At 44.5% G+C, this 8,462-nt stretch overlaps 1 long non-coding RNA gene across 1 annotated transcript; it reads left to right on the forward strand.

The window, feature by feature from the left end:
• The first annotated feature begins 1,021 nt into the window (after window positions 1-1,021).
• Window positions 1,022-7,943, forward strand: LOC310706731. The gene is made up of 3 exons (XR_014526124.1): window positions 1,022-1,141; window positions 6,869-6,975; window positions 7,720-7,943. It is a non-coding gene; the product is annotated as an uncharacterized lncRNA (long non-coding RNA).
• Window positions 7,944-8,462: the final 519 nt, after the last annotated feature.

An 8,462-nucleotide genomic window follows, 5' to 3' on the forward strand; every position in this document is an offset into this window, starting at 1 on the left:
ATCCACCAACAACATATGAATCAATATGGCTAACCTGATTCAAAAACACCCACCCACCCCACTCACACACGAAAACAAAGTTCAACACAGCCAATCACAAACAAACAACCACACCCTAGGCCAACCCCAACCTCTCTCACCACCAAAGGAACACAAGCGAATAGCAAAGAGAACTCGCACAAAAGAAGCTGACACAAAACCCCACACATACATTAAGCAAATTAGACACATCGCTTCCCAACCACAACCCCGCTCGCCTTTCCCCCCCCCCTCCACCTCTTCCCTCCTTTTCTTCCTAATGTAACCCTAACATCTCAACAAATGAAATTGACCTATGGAAAATGTAACTTGAAAAAAGAGACATTGCGCATACCTTTGTCAACCAAGAAAACTTTAATTAATTAATTAATTAATTAATTAATTAATTAATTAATAAAACGACACCTAAGCAAGAAGCCAGCCTAACATAAATTCCAATATTTATTTCATTTTATTTATTTCTTCATTCCATCCTAAATGTTTAGGGTGGGTGATAATACAGAAGTAGTTCTGGTGACATCTCTCAAAATGATCCTGTCAGGGAACTGCCATCAGCTCAGAGGTGGAAGGGCAGTTGTGTTACAGGGAGCCTCCGAAGTTCTTCCTCTGGCGAGGAGGGAAGCCCCACCTCCAGTGGGGAAGGGGCACAGGAATCAGAAGATGCTAGGGAGAGCCTCAACACCAAGCCTGAGCAAAGCGGAGAGGAGGCAAGTCCCCCTTTGCCAACACCCACTCTGCGCAGTAGGTTTGTGCGCAGAGAGGGGAGGAGAAGGATGGGGGTCACACGACTGTTATGCTGGGGAAGCTTTAAGGACCGCCCACTCCCAGATTCTGCTAGCGACTGAGCAGACATGGACTTGCGACGCTCTGCACTGTAAATAGTTTTGTACAGATAATAAAGCCTGGAAAAGACAGGTTGGAGTCTTGCCTGTGTGCTCTCGAGCAACCACACCAGCACCTGACAGATCCATAAAAAAAAGAACCTGGATTTGCAATATTAAGTGTGCCGTAAGAATGTCCACTGGTCTAAAGAGTTATCCGTTCTTGGTTGGGCTGGGGAGTTACTTCCTTGCTCAGCCATGAAATTACCCAACGGCCTTTGGTAAGTCACTGTCTAACCTACCTCCCAGGAATGCCGTGAAGACTAAATGCAAAAAAACTGGATGTTCTCGATCTGGAGTTCCCTAGGAAGAATGGTGGAAGTTTAAAAAAGTAAATATAATGCTTCTTTGTAGCTGATTAGCAAGCAGTTCACCTCACTGAGTCTGCCTGCATTTCAGGAAAACATTTGTGTGCTTCCATTTTTGGATCTGAAAGCAGTTGATTACATGGATATTTGTTACCGCCACATATTACTGCAATACATAGAGAGGGGTAAATTTTGGCCTGCTTTATGATGTTAAAATTCTATTTACGGTACGCAATACAAACTAATGATTAAAGGAAATACCAGTAAGCGATCAATTGTTGGCATTCCAATGTGCTCGATAGATTACTTATGACCAATCTGCTAATTGCAATGTGTGACTCAAGCCGCTCACTTATAATATGTAGCAGTAATGTAGTTCTTTAAACAAACATGTTTAGCATTATGGATTCCCTGTTAAGTGGGATGTTTTCTTGGGAACTGAAGTAGTTTCTTTCATATATATATATATATTATATAATAAGGCAACAGTCAGTGAAAGGCCAGTTCCCTCCCTAGCAGAAATGGAAACTGCAATGCATCAGAGAGTTACTTGTCAGGCCTCGATAAAATGAATGGCAACTGTATTATAGCACAGTGGATGGAATCACACCTTTTACACTGCCCCCAAGCACTGGTGGAGGAAGAGGAGTGAAGGGGGAGCGCACCGCCCCCGGCAGTGCGATCCCCAGGGTGCCATCGCAGCTGCCCCCCTGCCCGCGCTGGGCGCCCCGCCCCCAGGATGCGTGCTAGCCCCGCCCCCACCTGCTCTCCACCCCCACCCCCGGGTGCCAGAGCATCAAGCTCCACCACTGCCCCCAAGAGCACACTGAAAAGCCCATCTTGCTTTCTAAAACATACTTTTTGAGGTACAGTGGTACCTCAGGTTATATACGCTTCAGGTTACATACGCTACAGGTTACAGACTCTGCTAACCCAGAAATAGTGGTTCAGGTTAAGAACTTTGCTTCAGGATGAGAACAGAAATTGTGCTCCAGCGGCGCAGCGGCAGCAGTGGTGCTTCAGGTTAAGAACAGTTTCAGGTTAAGTACGGACCTCCAGAACAAATTAAGTACTTAACCTGAGGTACCACAGTATTAGAATCCAGCCTGACCTTGGCTATAGTCACACCCCCAACATACCCTCATGTTCCTCCCACCAGTAGATTTTGGATTTATGAGTGTGTGCACACAAGGATAGCACCGAGAGAGAGAGAGAGAGAGAGAGAGAGAGAGAGAGAGAGAGAGAGGCTTCTACCCACACAGTTTGGTTTCCTAGAAAGCTTACAAGATGATGCATATGTCAGGAAGCGAAACCACATGGGCAGATGTTTTCGTGCCTATCTAAAGCAGAGACTGCCACAACCATGTCAAGAAATGTACAAACGAAGTGGGTTTCAGACAGTCAGGCTGAGTCACACCAGTTTCATTTTAACAAAAGGAAAAATGTATTCTGGAAGAGTTTCCTGCATACCAATCAACAGAAGTTTCTAGTCCATTAAAATGTTTTGTTTGCTTATAAGGCTTATGTGCCTCCTTTCAGGACAAAGCACACGCGAAGTGGATTAGGAAATATCATTTGCTTCAAATGCACAGAAGGAACATTTGGCTTCCAAGAAGTTTTATAGAACAAGCCACTTGCAATGCTTTTTGTCCAGGCCTGCAGTAGCTTCCTTTTATCAATCCACCTGTCATTCAAAATGGCTGGTCAATTCAGCAAAGTTGTCCCCACAGGCCATATGCCTTCCTCCGCCCTCATTCCACTTCCTGTCATGGATAATCTGATGCCTTGGTCCATGCTTTTCTAGTTCTAATAGTGGGCAGGTTTTGGAATTTGAACAGTGCTCCTTTTCAGGTATAACTGCCTTGACTTTCTGTGCCCAAATAACCATCCACATCTGCATGATAGACAGTAATTGAGCAGATCACAGAGTTGGGTCTATTTGCTCAACGTTGCCTTTTTGTGCCCACATTCATAATAATAATAATAATACATTTTTATTTATATCCTGCCCTCCCCAGCCGAGGCCGGGCTCAGGGTGGCTAACAACAATAAAATAATACAACATTCTAAAATCATTTCATTAAAAAATTACTTCAAATCAAATTGATGGCAACCATTGGGCTAGAGTTCTGTGAAGATTGCCAAAGGAGGGAGTCAGGCTGTGCCCTGGCCAAAGGCTTGGCGGAACAGCTCTGTCTTGCAGGCCCTGCAGAAAGATGTCAATTCCCGCAGGGCCCTAATCTCTTGTGGCAGAGCGTTCCACCAGATCGGAGCCACAGCCGAAAAAGCCCTGGCTCTGGTTGAGGCCAGCCTAACCTCTCTGTGGCCACATTCATAATGTGAAAGGAAAAGGAAAGAAGCATCTCTCTCTCTTTCTCTCCTGGTTTGGCAAAAGCTTCTTTCGCCTAGCAGTCTGGAGGAGAGTCTTCAGCCTCACAGGGGACCAGGCTTAGCCTCATGTAAACAGATTTCCATGCAATAGATCTCCCAAGCTTCCTCACCTCCGGGTGAAAGTGACCCTGTACAGACTGCTCAGAGCTTCCTATCCCTTGGAGGAAGATGAGCTCTAAAAAAATAAAAAGCAGTGTCTTTGATATGTTGTGCGTTCAGGATCACTGGCAGGTTCAATATTAGAGACAGGGAAAAGCACTGAACAGACAAGACAGATAGTTGTTTGGTTTGACAGCACTCCATCATGCACTCCAGCACAGTCTGCAAAAAAACGGGGGGGGGGGGCAAGTCCACAGGAGAAAAAGAGCCTGCCATTTCAAAAAGAAGGAAAGAAGAATCTCTTTCTAGTTCTTCATTTTTCATACAAGAAAGACAAAACGGAGGTCTTTTAAACATAAAGGCTTGTTTCTCCCCTCCCAGCTTAACCACCTTGGCTTGCCATTTGTATTTTCCTGTCCATGCCACAGAAACCTTTTGCTCCTAAAGTGGTGAGGTTGCAGCTGTTACATTTCCGTCATTCAACCTTTTTTTGCTAGTTTCGGTCACTGTGATTCTTTTGAAAAATAAATGAAGCAAAGCAAAGCAGCCGCTTTGTACTTTATATGTGAGACCCCTATATAAATAAAAGCAAAACATCCATGCACTGTCCCTCAGACTGTTAGAGAGAAACAGCAGTCCTAGCTTTGCCAGCCTAACTGGGGTTGGGGGGAGAGGCTGGCCTCTTAGCTACGTGGGGGCCAACAGGCAAGGCTAAGTCCTTTCCGGACATTTTTACTGAATATACTATGAATGCAGGGAGCCATCACATTGGCAGTCTGTGTCCTGAAGGGACGCAGGTGGCGCTGTGGGTTAAACCACAGAGCCTAGGACTTGCTGATCAGAAGGTCGGCAGTTCGAATCCCCGTGACGGGGTGAGCTCCCGTTGCTCGGTCCCTGCTCCTGCCAACCTAGCAGTTCAAAAGCACGTCAAAGTGCAAGTAGATAAATAGGTACCGCTCTGGCGGGAAGGTAAATGGCATTTCCATGCGCTGCTCTGTTTCGCCAGAAGTGGCTTAGTCATGCTGGCCACATGACCCGGAAGCTGAACGCTGGCTCCCTCGGCCAATAAAGCGAGATGAGCGCCGCAAACCCAGAGTCATTCACAACTGGACCTAACAGTCAGGGGTCCCTTTACCTTTACCTTTACTATGAATGCAGGGAGCCATCACATTGGCAGTCTGTGTCCCGGACATGTATACATTCATTGCACTGTCTGAAAAGACCCCTGCACATTACAGTTGCATGGATGTCTACACAACTCCTCTCCAAGCGTTTGGAAACTCTGGAAAAGCAGCATTCCTCAGTGTGTACAGTTGTTTGTGTTGGCTTAGGTCTATGAACCTCCCAAAAGGCAGCAGGGTGGCATGGTTGAGCTATAGGAATAGAAGGTGAAGAAGGAACAGTTAAATAATATTAAATGATTATTTGTAATGTGTTTAGCCCACCTTTCCACCCACACAGAATGATAATTCACTATCTTTTTTAAAAAACCATGAAACAAAAATCAAAAGTGGGAGGCATACTGTCAGGGAACTGCCATCGCAGTCAGGAGTGGAGGAAGGGCTCCCGAGCGATGCCGGAGAAGGTCCCAGCAGGAAAAGAGGGGACTCAGTGACCGGGGAAGGAAATCAGCATTACACCAGGGAGAAAGGCGGGCAAAGGCGGGCTTCGGAAGGATGGCTCCAGGACTCTTCGCCAGAGACCAGCGGGGAGAGCATTGGTCCTCCACTGCCCACACCCACCCTGCGCAGAAGACTTCCGCGCAGGGAGGCTAGGTGGAGACTATCCGTCAAGGAGCTTTTATGTTGGAAGAAGTTCAGGAAACGCCCACTGACGGATTCTGCCAGTGACTGAGACAGACGCGGAATCAGGACTGTCCAGCCAGGGAAAGGTTTATCCAGGCAACCTCACCGAGAGTGGCGGCAACTTACGCACGAGCAACCCCCAATTCCCATTACACATACCAACTAGCAGAAACAGAAAGAATCAGTTCATACTAGGACAAACTTTAATTAAAGCTTTTTCAGGATTTAATTAAAGATTTTTCAGTACATCTTATCTTGTCTTCTTCAGGACTGCTGAAGTCCAGCCAGTAGATTCATCGCTAGTCTTTCTCCATTGATGTTCCATCAACCATCCTTGCTATTGCATTGCTTCAAGCTCTCAAACGACAACAACAAAACAGGTTGCTCATCAGGCTCTTGCAGACAGGAGAGGAAGTGTAGGCTAGACCATTTCGACCACCTAGATCTTTGCTCCATTTCAGAAGTCAGCTAGGTTCTCCACAGGACCACCAGATGTGGCAAAGAGAAAGTCCCTCAGAATTAAATTTAAATTTTAATGCAAATGTATTGATCCATAAAAGTTGCTTTAAACAGTTTCATTGTATTATATTTTTTAAAAAAAATCTTCCTTGATCCCACACCCTTCCCTTCCAGTATTGCCACAACAATTTTGTCCTACTCCAAAACTGACCCCCTGCTTTAGAGGGGGAAAATGCACATTGTCTCTAGTTGAGTCCTTTATCCATCCAGCCACACACATGTATGCAAACAACAAAAGAGAACATCAAAGGAGCAGAACAGTCGGGTAGAAGGAAAATAAAAGAAGGAAGAGAGAGAAAAAGAGAAATGAACACAACAGTGTCACCCATGTCCCAAGTGGGAATGGCCAGGAAAGGCCACAGGGCAATGGTGTGGGAGAAGGAAGAGGGTGAAAGCCCAAAGAGCCGGCCACAATCGCTGAAGTAGATTATATTCTCCTTTGGGCATCTTTTGTATCGACATTTTCCAACGTGACTTTTGAAGTTCACTGTTTCAGTTTGGTATTGGATTTTCATCGCTGTCTTGTATTGGATTTCATCTCTGTCTTTTTGGAATTCCAGAGTGGTGCTGTTATCATTCAGCTGATATTTCATACATTTTAATATATCGTGTTGCCTTTGAGTTACCCATTTTTGTGTTGGCTTTTCTCCTAAAATGGGGCATATCCTATCAGGATATTATCCTATGGTGGGGTATGTGCGTGTGTCACGCATACCTGTTTCTGTTTTTCATAAGCTTCCTTAAGCTCCATCTTGTAAGAAAGGTTGGGGTATAAGTCTAACTAACTAATAAATAAATATCCTCCTTCCCCTGTTTCTTATGGAAGTGTTGGGACGCAACTCTACTTGCAATGGGAAAGAGTAGATAGAGAAAGGAACCTCCAAGTTTCCCAGACTGCCCTTTCTGATGTAACCTGTGCTAACCTTCCCTAAGGTACTAGATTTATACTCTTGCTGACCTCATTTCCTGCTCCTCCTTCTTCCTTACCTTGGGGACATGTTTGTATGTCTGCTGCTGAGAGCACAGAACTTTGTCTCTCCAACGTAGTTAGAACTAGGATCTGTTCTATCAAGCATGTATAGTGGTACCTCGGGTTACAGACACTTCAGGTTACAGACGCTTCAGGTTACAGATTCTGCTAACCTGGAAATAGTACCTCGGGTTAAGAACTTTACTTCAGGATGAGAACAGAAATTGTGCAGCGACGGCGGCACGGCGGCAGGAGGCCCCATTAGGTAAAGTGGTACCTCAGGTTAAGAACAGATTCAGGTTAAAAACGGACCTCCAGAATGAATTAAGTTCTTAACCCAAGGTACCACTGTATTTCCTTTAATAAACTTAGCCTTTGGCTGATTGACATCTGGTGCCCTTTTAAATGTCTTGTGGAAGGGGGGATTATTGACTTGTTTTTGTTCTTATCATATACGTATTTTGTTTTTATACTGTAATTTTATGTTGTGAACCACCCTAGGATCTATGGATATAGAGCGGTATACAAATTATTATTATTATTATTATTATTATTATTATTATTATTATTATTATTATTATTATTCCCCCTAAACTCAATGTGATTACATCCAAAAATAGAGTGTGCTTCTCCAGCAGGAATTCAGTGTTCGGTTCAAACTTCTGCTGATGCAGTTAAACTCCAAATGCCATCCTTTTCTGTTGCAGATGAAAGAAGAATACCATCTCATTATTCCAGAGAAGGTCCTGCCCTGCTGCATGGACACAAAAGCATGGATTAATGAGGGCACAATCCTCCAATAAGTTCTCCTGCACAAACCCAAACCGCTGAAATGAATGGGCCATTGGTGCAGCTACCAGTCATTTCAACGGGCCTTGGAGCCAGTTTCTGTCATGTGAAAAATACATTTTTCTTCCTCTGTTTTTGTACACCTCAGCAATTTAATCCCTCTTTCCTCCTTCTGATTTACAAATTTAACAGACAGCAACAAGGGCCGGGGGAGGGGAACATATTAGAGAATTACACATTTGAAAAGAAGAGAGAAGTCCCTCATCAAAGATGAGTGCTACAATAAGGCTTGGATAATGTTAGACAAATGACTACAGCATTTAAGAGACAATAGACTTTAATGTTATGATGCAGTAATTGTTTCCCATCTTGCAAGTAGCACAGCTCCCTCCTTTCAGTTTGATTTTGTATGACGATTGTTCTCATTTTTGGTCTATCCTGAATTGTGTGCACATACACCAGAGACTGAGTTATTATACCATAATGCTACTTCTAGTTTCACAAGAACGAGCAAAACGCCCGTCATTAGGACCTGTTGCTTGCACAGACATGGAGGTGCAGTTTGTCTCTTTGCCTAGCACACTCTTTTTGTGGAGATCACTCAGCCCAGTATGAGGGATTATAGTGCCTGGATTTGAACCCATGCCAATGACGGCAGCCA

The sequence above is a fragment of the Podarcis liolepis genome (genome assembly GCF_965112155.1).
Source record: "Podarcis liolepis genome assembly, chromosome: 5".
In the NCBI taxonomy this organism is placed as follows: Eukaryota; Metazoa; Chordata; class Lepidosauria; order Squamata; family Lacertidae; genus Podarcis; species Podarcis liolepis.